We start from the raw sequence: 20,916 nt of genomic DNA, 5'->3' as shown, positions 1-20,916 counted from the left end.
GTTTGTTTTACAGTGTCGCTAACTTTCTCTCCCACTCCAATCCATCTTTCCTAACACTGCCAAGATAATCTTCCTTATGCATAGATCTGGTCATGCTACTGCTCTGCTCAAATGTCTTCAGTAGCGGTTTATTGTCCGTGGAGCAATGCTCCAGTTCCTTTTCCTGGTTTTCCATCTGGCACTATTGTCGTATATTATATATACGAATCACTCTTCACTGCAGTCAACTGATCAAACAAGCATTTGTTATGTACCTACTGTGTGCCCACCACCGTACTCTATTCCTTGAAACCCTTTTTGGTTTTGATGGTGTTTAGTCATTTCAGTTGTGTCTGATTCATTGTGACCCCATCTGGGATTTTCTTGGCAAAGATACTGGAGTGGTTTGCCATTTCCTTCTCTAGCTTATTTTACAGATGAGAAAACTGAGGCAAATTAGATTAATTGATTTGCCCAAGGTCCCACAGCTAGAAAATGTCTGAGACCAGATTTCAACTCAAATCTTCCTGACTTCAGGCCTGGCACTCTATCCACTGTGCCACCTAGCTGCCCACTGAATTTCTACCTACCTTTTAAAATCCAGGTCAAATGTCATATTTTCCCTCAAGTCTAACTTGATTTGTCTTTTTGGTAAAGCTTAGGTATCACACAGTACTTTGTTTTATATCTCTCTAACACACTTATATAATATTGTATAACATACTTCTCTGTGTTTTATTCTTACGCTGTTGTTTTCAAATGTCCATTTTATTGGCAACTTAGAATGCAAGGTATGTTTTAAACCTATACTTAAAAAAACAAGCTATCCTAGGTGGAATAAGAGTTTTCCAAAGCTATCTTGCATATGCTTTTGGAATTGAACATGTATTATTACATATGCATGTAATACAAGATAGCTTATTAAAAACTCCTGAGGTGGTAGGTAATACTTCTGAATTGTGATTAGATGAATTGATTAATCTCAGTTGGTAACATCTCTTTTTTCATGTGTGAGGGTTTTAAAAAATTCTAGTATAGAAACTTTGTACTAGGTCTTACACTGAATATTTCTTTCCAAATGTCTCAGGAAGCATATACTATATACAAGAATCCATCTTCATCCTTCCCTCTTTCATACACTTCAGAAATAGGTGTTGAAATGTCACCACTGTGTTGATTCACCAGTAGGAAAAAAGCTTGATTAGCATCCAGCGGTAGGCACCTTCTAATTATTTTGATTAGCTCACTGGCATTGAGATATAATCTGGTACAAGGAATTTGGTTTTATCGAGTACAGGAAGTTGTTTTTAGCCCTTGTATCTTTCTGTTATCACTGGTATCTTGGTAGGATGTTGATCTCGAATGTCTCCCATTTTCTCTTTGTTTGAAGGTCCGGTGCTGCTTGAAGGTTGGAGCAAGCTTCGGCGGGTCCGAGGGACCCCGGGGTGTCAGGAGCTCTGGCGGTAGAGATGGAGGCTGCTGAGGTGCCCCGCCTCTGCATATTATCCTTCTAAAAGACAGTAAGGTGCAGGAAGGTAGAGACCAGGCTTTATGTAAACTTTGTATCTTCTGGAGAGTTTAACGCTATATTCTATACATCAGGCACTTCAGCAATGTTTGTTGAATGAATGAACGAATGAATTGAATAGATTGAGAGTTTTCCTATTTTACTGCATGCATTTTAAAATTATTATTAAATACCAGTGATGTAATGTATCCCCAGTGCTTAGCACAGTATCTGGAGCACAGTAGGTATTTAGTAATTGTTTTCTGATTGAGTGCAAAAAAGACTAGATTTGGAGTCAGCAACCTAAGTTCAAATTCTGTCTCTGCTACTATATATAGGTAAACTTAAGAAAGTAGCTACTCTCCTTGGTCTTGGTTCCTCATCTATCAAATGAGGATAATTGATCAAATGATCTTAAAGTCCCTCCTGGTTTTAAGTTTTACAATCCTACCTAGTTTTTTGTATCATTTTTCTGGAAGAAGGGTGCATCTACTAGCCTCCCATTATTCATAGTAAGATAAAGAAGTAGTTGGATTCTGTAAGAACAAGGAAAATGTCCATTATCCTTTGGTAAACAGTAAGTGGAAATACCAAAATTATTCAAGTTCACGTTCAGAACATAACCTGGCATGGGAAGAGATTCTGTGTCTTAGGACTGATTCTAGATTAAGAAATGCATAGAGGAGGAGTTTCACTAGCAAAGGCTGGGTCAGTCAAGGAGGTTTTGTGTTGTTTTGTTTTGTTCACCTATAGACCACCCCAAATGAGAGAAAATGGACTAATGGAGGAGAAAGGGCAAATCTCTATGGATCCAGAAAATGGAGATTGTGGATGAGGGAAGAATCAAATCTGAAACTTGAATAGGATGAAAAAGAGAGTTTTTTCTCTCTTGGTAATCAGGGATGGAGCATATCAGGGAGTAAGAAAGACTTTGCCAAGCCATAACCAGTGAGCCTATGGTCAGGTTTCCTATGAAATGAAAGCTTGGGTGGAGAAAGTGGAGGCAGAGGACGGGGGGAAGAGGGGGATGGGGGCACTTGGGAGAAAATACTGGCCCAGAGACTAGACTCTCATACACATTACTGAAGGACTGGAGGTTCAGATGTGAGGACACTGAAATACAGAAATCTAAGCAGCAGGATACACATGAACAACCTAGATATTTGTCAGTATCTCTAATAGGACATGGTTAAAGGAAGTCATGCAGAAAGCAAGAAGATAAGATAAAGTTAGAGAGACTTTAATGCCAAATATGGCTGAGGAGGAAGAAAATCCATTCTTTGTATAAACTCCAGGCTCTCAGCATCAGGCTGGTACCCGAATGAAGGGATTTTATCAGGTGATCTGGACTGATGTATGTTGTTTCTGTCTTTGGATCACATCCTTGGGATATCTGGCCTCAGACAATTACTAGCTGTGTGAAATTTGCTTCAATTTCCTCATCTGTAAAATTAGAAGACTATTAGCACCTGCCTCCCAGGGGTTGTGGTGAGGATCAATTGAGGTAATTGTAAAGTGATTAGCACACCACCCAACGCGCAGTAAGTGCTGTATAAATGTTAGCTATCACCATCACCCTCATCATGTAGGCTGAGTGGTGCAATAAGAGTGAGCCTGTTGCCCATTTATTTTCATTTGAGTTAACTTGCTGTTCAGTTTTAATAAAATATTTACAAAGATTTAATAAATACCTACTAAAGCATTTTGATTTGTGCTTTCTACGTGGTCTGAAAATAGACAATTCACTGATTCATGTGGCCAATCTCAGTTCCAGAGAAAAGATGAAATACATTACTTTTCCTTGGGTTGAAAAGTAGAGGACCTATGCTGTGAGAGGGAGAGAACAAAGGAGGAAGCTTGCTTTTCAGTATTTGGTCCTAGTTCTTCCCTGTGGGGTCAAATGAAACTCAGCTAATCCCTCTTCCATCATCTCTCCTCTAAGTCATCTCTTTTCCAGGCTAAACATTCCCAGTGTCTCCAACTAGGACTCATTATGGTCTTGCTCCTCTGGAGATACTCCACCCGTGAGTCCCTTTTTAAAATATGGCAGAACATAATACCCTACATGTGCTCTGATCTTGAGAAGGCCCAGATGCATTTCTAATCCATATAATCAATTTCTCACTAAGAACCCAGCTCAAATCAGCACTCGATGGACCCAATTTTTGACAATTTGCCAACTTTCTTGAAGGTCAAATGATCATAAACCACGCCTCTGAAGAAAAGTAATTGGATGTACCATTGGGCAAGCCCAGTTATATAAACACTATTTATGTTTGCACATTTATGACACTAATTACTTAAAAAGCGCAAAGCCAGGTTACGTTTTTACATTCATGATAAAAGCGGGCCAAATGCTGACCTGTACTGGAGCTTCTATGACATTATCTTTGGAATATGTGACTTGGGCCAGTCCCTTTATGACACTATAATTAGTTTCTTTTGGTCTAAGATAGAATCACCTCATATTAGATTCTGTATCATAGTAAATTGTACTAGAGTGAGACTTCAGGAAATCTTTATGACTCTGAACTACATCTACAAAATTAACGTCAAAAGCCTTGGGTCATGAAGGAATTGTGGATTTTAGTTGCAAGAATGAAAAGATACCTTAAAAATTATATGTTCTTAAAGCATTTATGCTTAAAAAATACATCCCTTCATTTTCTTCAGAAATTTATAGTTTGAGTCAGATGTGGTGGCACACACCTGTCATCCCAGCTTTTGGGGAGGCTGAGATAGAAGGATGTCTTAAGCTTGAGAGTTCTGAGGTACAGTGAGTATGTAGGCTGGGTGTCTGCACTAAGTTCACCATGAATACAATGGTCCCCTAGGCATAGGGACCACCAGGTTATCTAAGGAGTAAATCTGCCCAGGGTGAAAATGGAGTAAGGCAAAAAAATATCCTGGACTGACCAGTACTGGGTACAAGTATGTGAACTTCCAGCCTGAGAGAGATGGAGAGGTATGGCTTAAAAAAAAACTACATGTACACATATACATACACACATGCACGCAAATAAAACACAGAAATATCTAATTTGATGAAAATCTACAAAGTTGAGAATAATAAGTGTCTATAAGTAGATTAAGTCTTGTAAATGGTATTTTTAATGGTAATTCATGGCCACATGACTGGGAGATATGTAGGCATATGAGAGCATATAACTTAATATAGAAGCGTATCTTTAGAGACAGGACCTTAAAGGTCATCTAATCCTACCCTCCCAATTTACAGAAAGGGAAATAGCTCCAGGGAAAAGTGACTTGTTCAGCTAATATTATACAAGTAGCAAAAATAAGAAGCAGAATTCAAAACCAGGTCCTGAATCTGCAGATCCAATTCTTCTCATGCTTCCTCTCTAAGGATCCAGATTGATTCTAAGGAGCCAGAATTTCACCGGGCCAGTGTAATCCCTCCATCACTGCAGATCAAAACTCTTCTGTACTTTAAGTAGCGTGTCTTCATAAGTTGCTATGCCCTCACCTCAAAAAAAATCTATTGCCTTGTGACCAAAACTCTGGTGACAAACATCTCTATCCTTAGCTGGTTTGGGAGATAAGGGACACATAATTGTCAGACCCAGGACTGAAGGCTTTCTGGCTAGGTAGGAGTACCTATATGTTGTGTTTTGCTGGCACAGTCAACACAGGGTGACTAAATAATGTGACATTTAAAATTGGTTCATTCGGCACCTTCCACATAAAGCCTTTCCCTATCTCCCAAGCTGTTCCTCACCTTGAATTGTCTTGTATTTATTTTGTATGTGTGGAGAAAAAGAACGAAAGATAGAGGAAAGAGGGAGACAGAAAAAGAGAGGATGGAAACAGAGAAACAGAGGGGCAAGGAGAATAACATTTAGAAAAGGAAAAAGGAAGAAACAGAGATTATTATGATGAATTGGTTAGAGAGGTGGCTTTGGAGCATTGGAAGAGGAATACTTGGGTCTGAGTCTCCACTCAGACACGTAATGGCCATATGACCCTAGGCAAGTCCCTTAATCCTCCCAGTGTTCTGGGTGACTTTCTAAGTATAAATTGCAGAGAAGTTAGAGAGGGTTGCATTAGTAGAATTTTCCTTATGTTCCCTATGGCAATGAAATCCAGCCCCTAACCTTGACCCATATAAGAGGATCTAAATGTATTCCATACAAATTCAGATATAGATATAGATATACATACATATATAAATGCGTAATTGTGGTTATTAAGTTATTTTCATTCTTGTCTGACTCTTTGTGACCCCATTTAGGGTTTTCTTTGCAAACATACTAGAGGGGTTTGCCATTTCTTTCTCCAGCTCCTTTTACAGATGAGGAAGCTGAGATAAATAGTTTAAGTGACTTGCTGAGGGTCATATAGCTAGTAAATGTCTGAGGCTGGATTTGAACTCAGGAAGATGAGTCTTCCTGACTCCAGTTTGTGGACTTAATCTACTGTATCACTTAGCTGCCCATAAACACACACACATACACACACACATTTTTTGGATTGGTATGTATGCATATATACACATATATATACCCACATACATACATACATACATACATATACACATATACAATATATACATACAATAAAGATATAATTTATATGAATATACATTTGTATGATATATATACGTATGCATGTATTCACCGAACCTGTTTCTTCATCTTTAAAACAGGCATAATTATAAGAGTAGAGCTGTTGTAAAGATCAAATTCATGTTTGTGAAGCACTTTGAAAACTCTGTTTTCTCTATGTATCATCAGTTACTGTTTTCATTAGAAAGTTAGAATATGAGTTCCTTGAAAGCAGGAACTGTTTTGCTTATGTCTGTATGCCTGTCAGAATGTGTGGCACATAGTAGGAGTTTAATGTTTATTGATTTACCCAGGATTGAGTTTGATTGTGCCAGCAGTACAAATAGATGGAGATGTCCTGCAGGAAGTTGGAAATGCAGGCCTCAAGCTCAGGAAAGAGGCTGAGGCTTGGGGTCAAATCAATGAGTCAGGAAAACAGTTAGGAATAATAGAGAAAACTCTTGTTTAATCCTGAATTTCTCATAGGTTTGATATTAGAAGACTTGCATTCAATTTCCTTACTACTCATCTAAATCTCTTACAAATTTACTAATTTGTAAAATGAAATTAGACCAAATGACAGATCCCTTCCAGACCTGTCCTGATGATGCTCTGATGTGACTACAGTTTGTACTGGGCAGGTATTTCTTGGAAAAACCCCTAGGTTCAGAAGTCATCTGAGATATCATTTCCTTTAGTTGATGGTTAATCATGCTTCATTCACTTTAAAACAATTTAGAAGAAGTTAACTTCAAGTGAACTAAAAGTGCACCTGAGCAATTATCTCAGGGTCTGCCGAATGACAAATGACTCACTGGGTCATCTTGGTTTATTCATTTAACCATCTTGTCTCTGCAATAGAAGAATGTCCATGATGGGTAGTTTCATAGTCACGGTATCTGAGATCTGAAAGGTATCTCAGGGGTCAACTAATTCAACCTTCTGAATTTTATAACTGATTATAATTTGAATTACTTTTATATATTATGTATTATATAAAATTATATATTTTATAATGGATTATAATTTTATAATTTATGGTTTTGAAATCTCTCTAAGAGAGGTGAAATATCTTGCCTAAGGAAATTCACGAGCAAAATGACAGATATGTGTGGTAAATCCAAGTCCAGAGCTCTTGTCAGCAGGCCACTATGTCTCTAATTGCCAGTGCTTTCTCTGACAGCACTGCAGCGATAACATGGGGAGAGGTTTGCTGCTGTCTGAGCCCTGATCTAGCTTCCAGTGACTCCTACTTTTCTTTTCACCCTTGATCCCCAGTTTGGGTTCATTAGCTTTTCCTATTGGTAAACAAGGCCAACACTCCTTCTTGAAGGATACTGCTCATCCAGTTCTCCTAAAGAAACAAACAATCTAGCCCTTTGCATATTTGTTTCCTTTAATATCTTCAATAACTCTGTAAAGTAGGTAGTAAAACTATCATTATCATCTTCATTTTTAAGAGGCTAAATCAAGTCACAAGAAGCATTGGCATAGCTCCTTGTTGGAAAGGCCTGGGTTCAAGCTCAGGCCCTTTCAAAGACTAGGTAAATCACTTAAAGCCTCAGTGCCTCTAGGCAATTCTCTTAGAGTGTGTAAGTCCTAGATCTATATTGGTAGAGGGAATTTTTCTCACTGGAAGTGAGAAAAGAATGAAATCATTGGTTCTCCTCCAAAAAGAAAAAAAATAATCTGCAGTGCTTTGATTTTTTTCCTGAACTAAATACCTATATGCCATCTAAAACAAAACAAAACAAAAAACTAAGAGAAAGTCCAAAGATCTAGATTGGATTGTCATGATGGGACAGTTGTTAGTTACTTCACAACTCCCTCAGTTATGAAATTCCATCATCCTTTTGAAGAAACAATTCATCTGGGGCTAAACAGAGATTTGTTTTCATACGGTGGCAATGATAAAAGGCCTTTTCCAGGGCTTTTCAGTGACTCTGGGCTCAGGAGCAGGAAGAGAATAGAACATTTTCCCTCTTTGAAAGTATGGTCCAGATGAAAACCAGACAGAGAAATAATTGCTTCAGGAGCAAAGGATACTTGAGAGGCCCAAGAAAATGAGCCTTGGGGTTTGTTTGATACCGAAGCATGGAACAGTGTGGAATTTCCATAGAGTCTAGGCTTAAGGAAGAGTTTCATTGCATTAAATATCCTTTTTTATAATTAGAGTTTTTCTGGCTTGTTAATAATAATAACAGTGTCACAGTTATATGATGCTTTGAGGTTTGCTAAGCACTTTCCTCATTCACTTTGTGTTCTGTGTAGTGGAAGCCTTATCGTTCTCATTTTTCAGATGAGAAAATTGAGTCACAAAGAGGTCAAGAAAACTTGCTCAGGAGCAAACAGCTAATAAGAGCCAGGACAAAGGTTCAGCTCACAGATACCTTCAGCACATCCTCTCTCCTACTTTTTGTTTCTTTCATGAACTTCTCAGTCCTTCCTCCTTCTACCCCCTCCACATTCCTTGTCTCCTTTCCATCTCCATCTCCTGTCTCTGTAAATCACCTTGCCACTCCATCATCCATCTATCCCTCATCTAGCTGCATTTAAGTCACCTCATTCCTTTATGGTAGCCCCTCCTACCTACATATTGCACATGGAAACTTCTGTATGCTTTAAAAAAATATGATAGGCCACACTTATGCCTTAATAGAGAAAATGTATCTTCTGTCTGAGGTGATTCCCTTAAATTCAACTCTCCTTCCCCCTTGCTTATTGTAACAGTGTTTCTCAAAGGTGCTGATCTGATTGGGTTGATGTGGAGAGAATGAATGGGGGAAAAAAGCCTATGATATTTTGATCTAGTAACTCCCAACTGAAAGAGATTTTTAGAATTTACTTTCTGGTTTCTTTGATTTTACAAATAATTCCTTTCTCTGGGCACAGCATCATTGGCTAGTAGCTTGTAGACAGGCAGTTTGAATCCCTTCAATTCATTTTAGTTCTATGTACATGTATGACATAGTATGAGAAAGTGAAAAAGATACAAAGTTTAGGTGATGCACAGTCCCTGTCCTCATTGAGCTTATAGTCTAGTGGTGGGGTGGGGGTATCTATGGCATATGTATAAGTAACTATAAATAGCACTTCTTGTGACAGCAAAAAGTTGGAAACAAAGTAGATGCCCATCCGCTGGGGAATGGCTAAACAAATTGTGGTACATAAATGTAATGGAATATTACTGTGCTGTAAGAAACGACAGAGGTGAAGAATATAGAAAAGTAGAAGTTCTTGATCAACTGATGCAGAGTAAAAGTAAGCAGAACCAAAAAGATGGTAGACACAAGGAGCACAATAATGTAAAAGGAAAGAGATACACATACACAGAAAAGGGATAAACACTTAAGTGGTATAGGTAAAGTATGATGAGAGCTTGAGAAAGAAAAGGTCATTACTGGCAAATGGGATTAAGAAAGGTTTCATGGAGGAGGTGGTATTAGAGTTGGGCTTTAAATAATTGGTAGGGGAAGACATTTCCTACAGAGTAAGCAGAATAAACCATGGGCTCATAGCTCAACAGACATACAGATGGGACTTATACAGGATGTATTTGAGGGTGGGGTGGTCCAAGTGAGTTGTAATGATGAACTGCCTGTACTGGGAGCTTTATCACTAGGTTCAAAGGTAAATTTTCTTTCTCGAAAGCAGTAGTAATTACTTTTAATGTTCTACCCAGGAAGAAATATTTAATGGATCACATTTCCTGGTCCCAGTTATCTGAATTGCCTTTAATCAGAGAAGCAAGTTATCAGAAAGTGGTGGGAGCTCTATTATGTAATTCTTCTTCAAAGTAGGGTTCCATTTCTGCTTTCTATAACAAGGTGATCCAAGAAGTCAAAGCAGAGGTAGCCCTCAGCCCTTACCCTATAACTCAAAGGTTCCTCAGGTGCCTCCTCAAGTCCCCCAGGGGCCCAGGCAAAGCAAAGTAGGGGTAGATTTGGGCAGGCAATCTAGCTATGGCTGTTGAGGGGTGACAAGGACCTACTGGAGCCCCTACATTGATATGAAATAACAGGGATTACTCATGAAGCAATTGTAATTCCGTGGTTAGTTTGAGTATATGAAGTATTTACAGCTTTATTACATTTTCTTTCCTGCTATCACTGCAAGATGATAATGATAATAACATATACAAAGGGTATACACTTTCTCTGTACCGTGACTTAATCTTAAATCTGTGTGGGCAAAGTTTATAAGCCTTGTCATGCTTTCTGTCTTTAGTCAAGACCACTAAAAATTGCCTTCTATAGTAAATTCACTTCCACAGTCCCATAAGGAGAGGGGAGTGAGGACAACTCCCACTGAACGTGCTTTAGAAGTCTGGGGACTTCACATGTTAATGAAAAAGGATTCCGCAAGATGGTGACAATGCATTCCAATCTCACTCACTCCCCTTAAATATGGGAGGGAATGGAAAGGGAATAAGCATTTACATAGTACCTACTATGTTCCAAAGAATTTTCCTAAGCATTTTTTGCAAACATTATCTTATTGGATCCTCATAATCATCATTTATTAAGAATCTATTGTAAATTGGAAAGGTTGTAAGAAAACAGGCACATTGGTACATTGTTGGGTGAATCAGTATGGAAAGCATTTTGTAATTAGGCAAAAAAAAAAGTTACTTAAATGTTCATGCCTTTTGACCCAGAGATTTCATTACTAGGCTTATGCCCTGAGGAAGTCGTTGATAAGAAGAAAGTCCCCATATACACTGAAATATTTATAGCAGCACTTTTTGTGATAGTAAAGAATTGAAAACAAAGCAAATACCCATCTACTGGAGAATGGCTTAACAAATTATGATACATTAGTGTAATGGAATATTACTGGACTAAAAGAAATGACAAATCTGAAGAATACAAAGGAGCATTGAAAGACCTGCATGAACTGATGCACAACGAAAGTAAGCAGAGCCAAGAAAACGATATACATGATGACTATAGCTATGTAAATGAAAAGAACTGTGATATATAAAAATGAAAGTAAATGTTGCAAAGTCATAAAGAACCAACATGGCTCAAAAAAAGAAATATGAGAGGCAGAGGTAAGAGATCCATAGCTGTTGCACATTGCACATTTTCAGATTTTTTCATGCATTATGCTAATTTTCCCCTTTTTTGTTTTAAAAATTATGTTACTTGGGATTGCTCTTTGTGAGTGAGCAGGAAAAGATACTGGGGAAAACTCTGTAATATAAAAAAATCAATAAAAACTATTTTTCAAAAAAAAAGAAATTAATATGAACACATGAAAAATTTTCAGGAAGTCATGAGTTTGAATCTTGTCTCAGACACTATCCCTGTGACTCTGGGAAACTCATTTAACCTCTCTGTTTGCCTCCATTTCCTTATTTGTAAAATGTGGATAATAATAACACCTACCTCACAAGGTTGGTGTAAGGATCAAATGAGATAGCAAATGTGAAATGCTTTGTAAAATTTCACAGTTTCATTTAATTATATAGTAATAAGTTCTTTTTTTAAAAAACTAAGCCCACCTGCCCCCCAGAATAGTCTATTACATGAAGAGTATTATGTTAGGTACTGGGAACATGCAAAGTTTAAATAAGGAATTCATCCTTCTTTCAAAGAGTTTGGGCAAGTCACTTGACCCCAATTGCCTCATCCTGGGTCATCTCCAGTCATCCTGATGAATATCTGGTCACTGAATTCAGATGGCTCTGGAGGAGAAGTGAGGCTGGTGACCTGCACAGCCCTCCCTCACTCAAAACAAAGTCAAGCGCAAGTCATGTCATCATTTCTCTGATGGCATGGTCTTCTTTGGCAACAAAGGATGAACACACACACAGGAAAGTTATGAGGAGGGGAGAGCTTTGGGGAAAAGATAATGAGTTCCATTTTAGACATTGAGTTTAAAATGTCTACAAGACATCTAGTTTGAGATACCCAGTAGGCATTTGGAAAAGGGAGACTGGAGGTCAGCAGAAAGGAGGCCTGGATAAATAGATCTGAGAGTCATCATCATAGAAAGCTGGCAATTCAGGGAAGCTAATGAGATTACCAAGTGACATACTATAGAAGAAGAGGAGAAGAGGGTCCAGGACAGAGCCCTGGAGGACTCCCACAGTTAACACAGCTGTGACTTCGAGAACATCCAGCCAAGGAAACTGTGTAGGAGCAGTCAGACAGGGAAGAACCAAAAGAGAAAAGAGTATTAAGAAGATGGTGATATATATAATGTTAAAGGCTACAGAGAAGTCAAGAAGGATAAGGATTAAGAAAAGGTCTTTAGATTCAGTAATTATGAAATTATTAGTAACTTTGGAAAATGCACTATTAGTAGAATGATGAGATCGGAAGCTGTCCTGCAAAGAGTTAGGAAATGATGAGAGGAAAGGAAGGGGAGGCACCTCTTGTACAAGCTGTCTTGCAGACAGCTATCTCAGGGAGGTTGGGCACAAAAGGGAGGAGAGAGAAAAGAGGAGAGTTAGCAGACGGAAGTATCAAGGGAGGCTTATTTGAGGATGGCATGAGGATTCTGTGTGAAGAACAACAAGGAAACCTGCATTACTGGATCACAGAGTACAGGAAGAGGGAATACGTAAGGAAAATGGAAAGGTAGAAAGGGATCAGGTTGGCCAGGTCATGAAAGGTTCTGAAAGCTAAACAAAGGATTTTGTATTTGATCCTGGAGGTAATAGGGAGTCACTGGAGTTTATCAAAGGGGTGTGGGTGTCTATGTATGAGTAGACACATATATGTGTATTTATGATGGGGTCATATTTGCATTTTAGGAAGATAAATTTGATGCCCAAGTAGAAGATGGAGAGACTTGAGGCAGGGAAATCGACCAGCAGGGTATTGTAATAGTGGACACAAGAGGTGATGAAGGCCTGCCCTAGAGCATCATCTAATGAGAGGAGAAAAGGTGCTGTACAGGAGAAGAGTTTCAAAGGCGGAATCAGAGAGGAGCAGAGCAAAATGTAACCTAAGTTCTGACATACAAGTCAGTGGCATCTGAGTTGATATTTAAAGGAAGAGTAGAAATTCATCAGACAAAAAGGGAGAGGGGGAGCCCCCCAGAGAGAGGGTGACTGCAGCATCCGCTCCAGGCACAGAGAGAAGTCCAGTTGCCCAATGTGAGATAAGACTGGAAAAATAAGATGATTTCAGATTGTCAAAGTCCTTGCACAGATAAACAAGAGAGAGCTACTGAGGATTTTGGAGCACAACAGAAACATGACCAGATCCAGGTATGAGAAAAGTTATTATGGGAGTCATTTGTTCAGTTGTTTTCAGTCATGTGATCCCTTTGGGGGATTTTCTTGGCAAAGATAATGGGGTGATTTGCCATTTCCTTCTCCAGTTCACTTTACAGATGAGGAAACTGAGGCAAACAGGGATAAGTGACTTGCCCAGGGTCACATAGTTAGTAATGACCTGAGGCCAAATTTGAATTCATTGTCTTCCTGACTTGGGGCCTAGTGTTTTATCCACCTGCACTCTCTAGTAGCCTATGGCAGTGGTAGGAGAGATATGAAGGAAAAAGGAGAAAAAAGAGAAGGGTAGGAGGAGAAATAAAATGGAGGTGGGAAAAATCTGTCAGAAAAATCTGTCAATATTGCTGGTAGGTGATAATTAAGGCCTTGGGCAATTAGGTGGCCTGATTGATTGGGTGCTAGACTTGAAGTCAGGAAGACCTGGGTTTGAATCCTGCCTCGGACACTGTGTGTCCCTAGGCAAATCAATTCACCTCTCTGGGCCTCAGTTTCCTCATCTAAAAAAGCTGAGGAGGTTGACTGTGAATGCCTCTGAGGTTTCCCTGGTTGTATATCAATGATCTAGGCTGGTGGTAGTGGCAGTATAGAGAAAAGATTGGAGATGGGAGATGCAGATGTGGTCTACAATAGCAATTATAGTTTGTATTAATACCCAGTTCAGCACACCCTTTTACATTGTCTTAAGTTGTTCTTTTAATCTCCAAATCATAGAATTTTAAAAACTAGATTTGTCTGACCTTTTGTATTGTTGACAATATATGCAGTTGACTGGCTTAATGTGACTCTCTGGTGCCCTCTAGTGTTTTTCTAGTAGGACCCTCTGAAAGAAGGATCCCCATCTCTAGGAGGTCAGACCTGAAGGGTCATTATGGTTAGAGGCCACGAAAAAGTCAGATGTTGGGACTGTGTTGTACCCATTGAGAATTCTAGGGAGGGAATAAGTTTGTAATAGAAATAGAATCTGTAATCAAGCCCTGCTCATGGCATGCCATCTCATAAATAGGGTAGATGGAGGCAGGGAGGAGTCATAGTGTCATAGACTTATAATAGGAGGGACTTTCAGCACTCTCTAATTCAATTTCTTCATTTTAATCTAATTCAGTTCCTTCATTTCATATACTAAGGGACTTGCCCAAGGAAATACCGATAGTAAGAAGAAGAGGATTTGAACCCAGGTTCTCTGACTCTATATTTTTTCCATTATATCATGTCATAATAGCTAAAATGATGGCAAGAAAAGCGTGATTTGACAATAAGGTTGGGAAAGGGAAATTGCCTTCCTTTTGGCCACTCAACTTACCCCCTTCTCTTCCTCTTCTTTTGCCATGTCTCACCCTCTGCAACTGGCCAGGAAAGCTCTCTACCTAATCTGGAGAAATGAAAGGAAAAGGAGCTCACAGGGTCAGGTACCCCAGTGGGAAGAAATGAGTGGAGTAGGAATCAGGAGGTCTGGGTCATGGTTCTGGCTCTACCAGTAATTTACTCAGGCAAATCAGTTCCCCTATTAAGTGGCGTTCAATTCATTTCAACATTTTAACAAAGATAAATTAAGTACTAACTGTGCACAAAGCAGTGTGTGTTGCATATAACCTGCCTACAATATGAGTACATACAGGAAATGGGGTCCAATATGGTGAGAGGACTAGAAACTATGCCATACAGAGATGCTGAAGAAAATGGGAGTGTTTGATCTGGAGAAAAGACTTGGGGGTGGGGGTCGGGGAGAGAAGGTATCACCAGAGAGCTCTCTTCCAGAATCTTGTCATGTCAGTCAACAAGCACTTACTAATTGGCAATGAAGTGCCAGGCACCACGCTAAGTGATGGGGCTACAAAGAGAGGCAAAAAAAGCACCATCTCTGTTTTTAAGATGCCTGAAGTATAATGCCGGAGACAATGTGCAAACAACTACGTACAAACAAGCTATGGACAGGTAACATTGAAGATAATGGATAAGACTTGTTCAGTCTGTCCCCAGAGGACATAGCTAGAAACAATGAGTAGGTGGCTTACAGGCAGATTTTGGCTTGATATAAAGAAAAAAAATTTCCTAAAACTTTGATCTTTCCCAAAGTGCTTCAGGAGGTAATGGGTTCTTGCCACCCTGGGAGTTTTAAAAAAGAGAGTCACTGATCACTTGTCAGTCATGTTGGAGGAATAAATACTTGGTCGAGCACCGGTTGGATTGGGGGCTTCATAGAGGGTACAGCATTTAAGCCAGAACTTGAGGTCTCGGTAGGATTTCTACTATTATTAATTAGGAGAACGAAGAGTGCAGGCATTCCAGAGAGAGGAAATGTAGAGAAAGGGATGGAGGCAGCCAAGAGCAAGACCTCTTCTTGGCCCCCATCCCCACCCCCTCAGGATCTAGCACAATGTCTTCGACATAGTGGACAATTAATAAATGTTGTTGCATTATTGATATGGGAATTTAAAGCATTTATTGAAGGAACAGCAGGGGTAAATATATAGGGGCAGAGGGACCTTTTTGATTGGTTTCTCTAGTCTGCTTGTCGACTTTGCCCCAATTAGAGTTAATAGAGCATTTATAGAATTATTTTTATTAAAAAATTGTATATATAGTATCTCATTTGATCATGATGTGGAAAGGTCAAAGAAAGAAACTAGGTTTTGATGTACCTCTGAGAGGAAGTGAAAGAAAATCACTGTTTCTCAGAATTCTATAGCCGATTCAGGGGTTGCTATTTGCCTAAGACATTCTCAGAGGCAGCTGCTCTGACTAGAACCGAAGTCTACTGGGGTGAGGGTCAAAGCTTTTTTTTTTACCATGTTGTCTCTTTATCCCTCATCTTTGTTGTTGAGTCGTTTCAGTCATGTCTGACTCTCTATGGCCCCTTTTGGGGTTTTCTTGACCAAGATAGTGAAATCATTTGCCATTGTCTGCTTCAGCTCATTTTACAGATGAGGAAACTGCAGGAAACAAGATTAAGTGACTTGCCCAAGGTCACACAGCTAGTAAGTGTCTGAGGCTGGATTTGAACTCAGGTCCTCTTAACTTCAGGGTCAGTGTTCTATCCACTGTACTATCCTAGGAGCATGAAAAATTCTAAAATGGACTTCTGGGAATTATTTAGGTGACAGTTTAACCAAGACACCCAGGGAAGGCAATAGCTTGCATGGTAGTTCATAGCTGAAAAGAGTCAAGAAAAACTAAGAGGAACAGAAAAAAATTCATAAGAATGAATGAAGGATTTATTAAGTGCTTACTATATCAAGCACTTTCCTAAATGCTGGGTATACAAATAGAAAGACAGCTCCTACTCTCAAGGAGCTCACGTTCTCATAATGGGGAAGCAGCATATAAAGAAGGATCAGATGCATGGCAATTGGAAAAACCCAGAGTTTAGCAGCAAGGTTTTATGGCAAGGCCCAGTAATCCTTAGGGTTCATTGGCAGGTCAGATGTGGGGGTCTGGCAGGTGTGACTGCAGAGCAGATGGTAAGGACTAGTGGTCCTCCAGCTTTCTAGAAGGAATGTTGGTCATTCTCTGTCCTTCCATCTGTTCTGAGTGGTCATAAATCTCACAGTCAATAGGCAATATACATTTAGTAAGTGCCTACCATGTGCCAGGCACAATGTTAAGTGATGGGGATATAAATAAGGAAAAGAAAGATAATCCTTGACCTCAAAAGCCTCATAATCTAATGGGGGTAAGACAATATAGATAAAGGGGCTGAAAGGGAGTGGGGAGAAGGCTGCCAAAGGTTACCTGACTGGGGGCATTACATTTGTAGTATCAAAACTAAATAGATCAGATGGAAAATGAACTTAGCTGGAAAAGTCTGAGTCCTCTACAAAGAAAGACCTTGAGTGGAGTTCATCATTCTACCCTCTAGCTCTTAAATCAGAGGGAAGAGGCAACTCAGGGTGCTGAGGAGGTATTGAGTATCAGAGAAGAATCAGGATCTCCAAGATGGTGAGATTTCAAGTGATGGGCTTATGCTGGGGATCAGGCATAATGTCTATGGTGAAACTGCTGAGGTTCAGGGGTGCTGGGGACCCCGAGATACTGACTCCCTGGGTCAACACAAGCCTTCTTAAAGCCAAAGAAAAACAAAGTTTATTAAAGATTCAGCATATTGGGTTGACTCTTAAGGAGCCTCAACATTTGTAACACTTATATTCACAAGTAGGCCAGATAGAATCTCAGCTAGACAGAATCTGGACTGGGTTGAATCTGAGTGCCTTCATGAAGGCAAGATGGAACTTAAATACCAAAAAAGACTGTAGGAAGGATCTGGGGGTGGTCTGGCAGTCTAGGGTGATGGAAAGAGGGGTTTAGGGAAGGTCTTGAGAAGAAGTCCAAGGAGCACCTCAATGGGACTGGGGTGAATGGTCAAGGATTGGAAACAGATGGAGGCAATCAGGAGATATAAGACAATGGAGGGCTTGGGAGGGAAGCAAGTGGGGCAATCCAGAGGTCTTGATGTGAATGACCAGTACTCTGGGGTGAATACAGATAGAATCTAGGGAGGATCTTGATGGAAGTGGTCAGCGACCTTCGGGGATAGGGTTTTGATAGAATCAAGGATGGGGAGTGCAACCAAAACCTGGGCACAGTGATAACGAAAAGCCCTTGGGGCCTCTGGGGTCTGCTGGATCAAATGGAAAGATTCAAGGAGAATTCAAGGAGTTTCCAAGAGTCTGTACCCCATTAAAACCAGGCAGGGTGGCTGGCAGTACAAATATGTGTGTGTGTGTGTGTGTGTGTGTGTGTGTGTGTGTGTGTGTGTGTATTGAGGGAGGGGGTGGTCCAGCCCTTGAACTTTTGGCATAATGAACCTAAGACTTAGAATTGAATGAGTTCTGGGTTCCCACCAATGAGAGTGGGGATGACAGAACCAGCATTTTCCAAATCAATCCCTCCTAGAAGAACAGGGAAAGGGGTATTGTCAGAAAAGTTTGGGAAAAGGCTCCTGGTGGCATTTGTTACTGATAGATACCCCAGCAGGTGAGCTGGACAGGAAAAGAAAAGGAGTCATTAATCAATCAATCAACATTCTTTGACCACCCACTATGTGCCAGGCACTGTGCTAAGCACTACAAATACAAAATAGAGGCTAAAGGTTTCAAGTTAACAGAAAAGTTCTAGGTAAAAGGAAGATTTAGGCTGCTACACTTCTTGACGCAGTCTAGCTGGGAGAATAGAACTTAATGGCCACTAGTTAAGAGAAGTCTAGCAGAGAAGAGTGAATAAAACTTTACAGCTATTGACTGAGAATGCTGAGGAGAGCAATGACCTTTCCTGCAGGGGAAGGCTTATTAATCACAGCACCTCTAGCAGTTTGAGGGATGAGTTGAGGGGTCTCTGAAGAATATTTCTCAACTGAGGACTATGGTTGAGAAGTGTCTTGTACTCTGGGGATGGTGGAGATGACTAAAAGAACTGGTGAAAACTTCAGCCACAATATCCCTAGTGGATGTCATTTGGAATATCAAGTTACCCAGAAGATGATGACCAACTGGAGATATGAAGCCTTTATCAGTGGCAGCAGAAATCAATGTCTGGTGGGAAATTTGTCTAAGAACAGTGTTGACATCCGGAGAAGACATTAGATGTGAGTGACTCTTTCACTTGGTCACACATGTTTTCTACATGCATCCCTTCACATGTGAATGTCACTGAGCTCTCCATGTGAGAATATCATACATATAAGTCCTAAGAAGGTCCACTCCTCCCACTGAACTGGGTAAGAATTCATGGGAGAAAGAGCTTAAGGTTTAAAGGAAAAGTGTTATACTCACATGGATATATAATTTGCTTGATTTATACACTTCCTAATTCTGTCCAAGTGTTATTCACAAAGGTGTCACAGGAAGTCCTCTGTCACTTTCTTCTGACAATTTCCATGGTGATATCCTTCACTCTAATTTTTCTTCAAAGTTCCTTATTTTTATTTGTTGCAGAATGTTTGTGTTCACCACTTCCCTCTCCTTGTCCTCTATGTGATATTCATTTTCAAATCTTTAGAGAAAGCTGTTTCTCACTGCTATGTAATAACATCAGTACTAAAAAATATAGGCCTTTGTTTCTGGGTGAAGGTTGGGATCATTAAAAGAACTCTTCAAATTTTTAAAGGCAATCCAGCTTCTTCTCATCCTCCTGTTCAACTCAGAACTCAGTTCATTATCCATTTGTACTGTCTCTCAGATAGATAGATAGATAGATAGATAGATAGATAGATAGATAGATAGAGATGTAGATACAGATAGAGTATAGATAGATAGCTATAGAGGCAAGTATAAACAGACAGATAGATGATAGCACCTAGCACAAAATTACCGTAAGGATATATGTATGCATGCATGTATATGTATACAAGTATCTATACACATATGAGAGAGACAGAGACGCTAATTGCTAAGTCCTTTGAGTCATAGGATCCTAGATTTGGAACAAGGAAATTTAGAAGCCATCTAGTCCAACCTTGAGATTTTTCAAATGAGAAAACTGGAACTCAGAGAGTGACTTGTTTAAAGTCACATAGGCAATAAGTGGCAAAGGAAATTTGAGCCAGATCATCTGAATCCAGATTTACTACTCTTTCTATTGGTTCTTTAACATATATCATAATCTAAGCAAAAGGCATTCTTCATCCACTTGATTTTTAATAATGGGTAATTAGGCTAAATTCTTGACAGTTATAGATCTTTTCCAGGAGGTTCTGCAATATTATGGATTTGAGACCTCACCAACCCATTGGAACACTTTCTTCAACTTTGGACTCTGAACTGGATCTCTTCCACCATGCCATGGTGGTCAATTCTCGTGAACCAAGAGTTCAAATGCCTTTGTTATGAATCAAATATGTTCTACACTTCACTGGCAAAGGTAAACCCATATCAGTGGATGTTCACAAGCTGTGGTTTGGTGAGGATTCTGTTGCATAAAATACCTAGAACTCAGGAGAGTGTATCAGAAGCACCGCAACATACACAAGGGGACCTGCTACCACAGGTCTTAGATCTGCATTCATAAAAAGAAGGCAATTTCAAGGGGTTAATAATCACTTTAATCAAGCACAGGTATTAGGGAAAATCAAATTTTCAGAAAAAAATACAGGAAATCAAAAGTCAACAGACATGCTTTCTAAATGTCTGACCATTACATATATACACAGTTACCAGAGAGGGAAGCATCAACTTCCGGAAGGGTGAGGGGGGAGTTCCTTAGCAGCTTCCCAAAGTCTCTCTGGTCAAAGAAACACTTTCAGTCACTAAGCCCCAAAGTAAAACCTCACCCTCAGGGTATTTATACACTTTTTACAGCCAAAGGGAATAACCTTCTGAGCCAGTGAAACAGAAGGTACTTGGGACCCTCTTACAAAACAACTCGCCAATCAAGCTTTCCTCAACTGACAGGCCCATCAACGGGTGGGAAAGATCCTCCTTAATCACATTATTCAATCAGAGGCACTTTTAGTAAAATAAAAACAGTGAAAGATCCTATTTTACTTGCCATTACTGAGCTCACTTCAGCACCCAGAATGTTATAAATATTATAGTCCCCCTTTTATAAGTGAGAAAACTGAAATGGTTAAATGATGTACCTAGAGTTATATGATTAATAAATAATTAGAACCCAGCTCCTCTTAT

The 20,916-nt window shown here is 39.6% G+C and overlaps 1 pseudogene; it reads right to left on the bottom strand.

The window, feature by feature from the left end:
* Window positions 1-1,034: 1,034 nt before the first annotated feature.
* LOC140502563 (microtubule-associated protein 1 light chain 3 beta pseudogene) overlaps window positions 1,035-20,916 on the bottom strand; it is a 54,563-nt pseudogene continuing 34,681 nt past the window's right edge.

Source organism: Notamacropus eugenii, chromosome 4 (genome assembly GCF_028372415.1).
Source record: "Notamacropus eugenii isolate mMacEug1 chromosome 4, mMacEug1.pri_v2, whole genome shotgun sequence".
Lineage (NCBI taxonomy): Eukaryota > Metazoa > Chordata > Mammalia > Diprotodontia > Macropodidae > Notamacropus > Notamacropus eugenii.
Note: the sequence above shows the minus strand (reverse complement) of the source record. Positions and strands in the feature narration are given on the sequence as shown.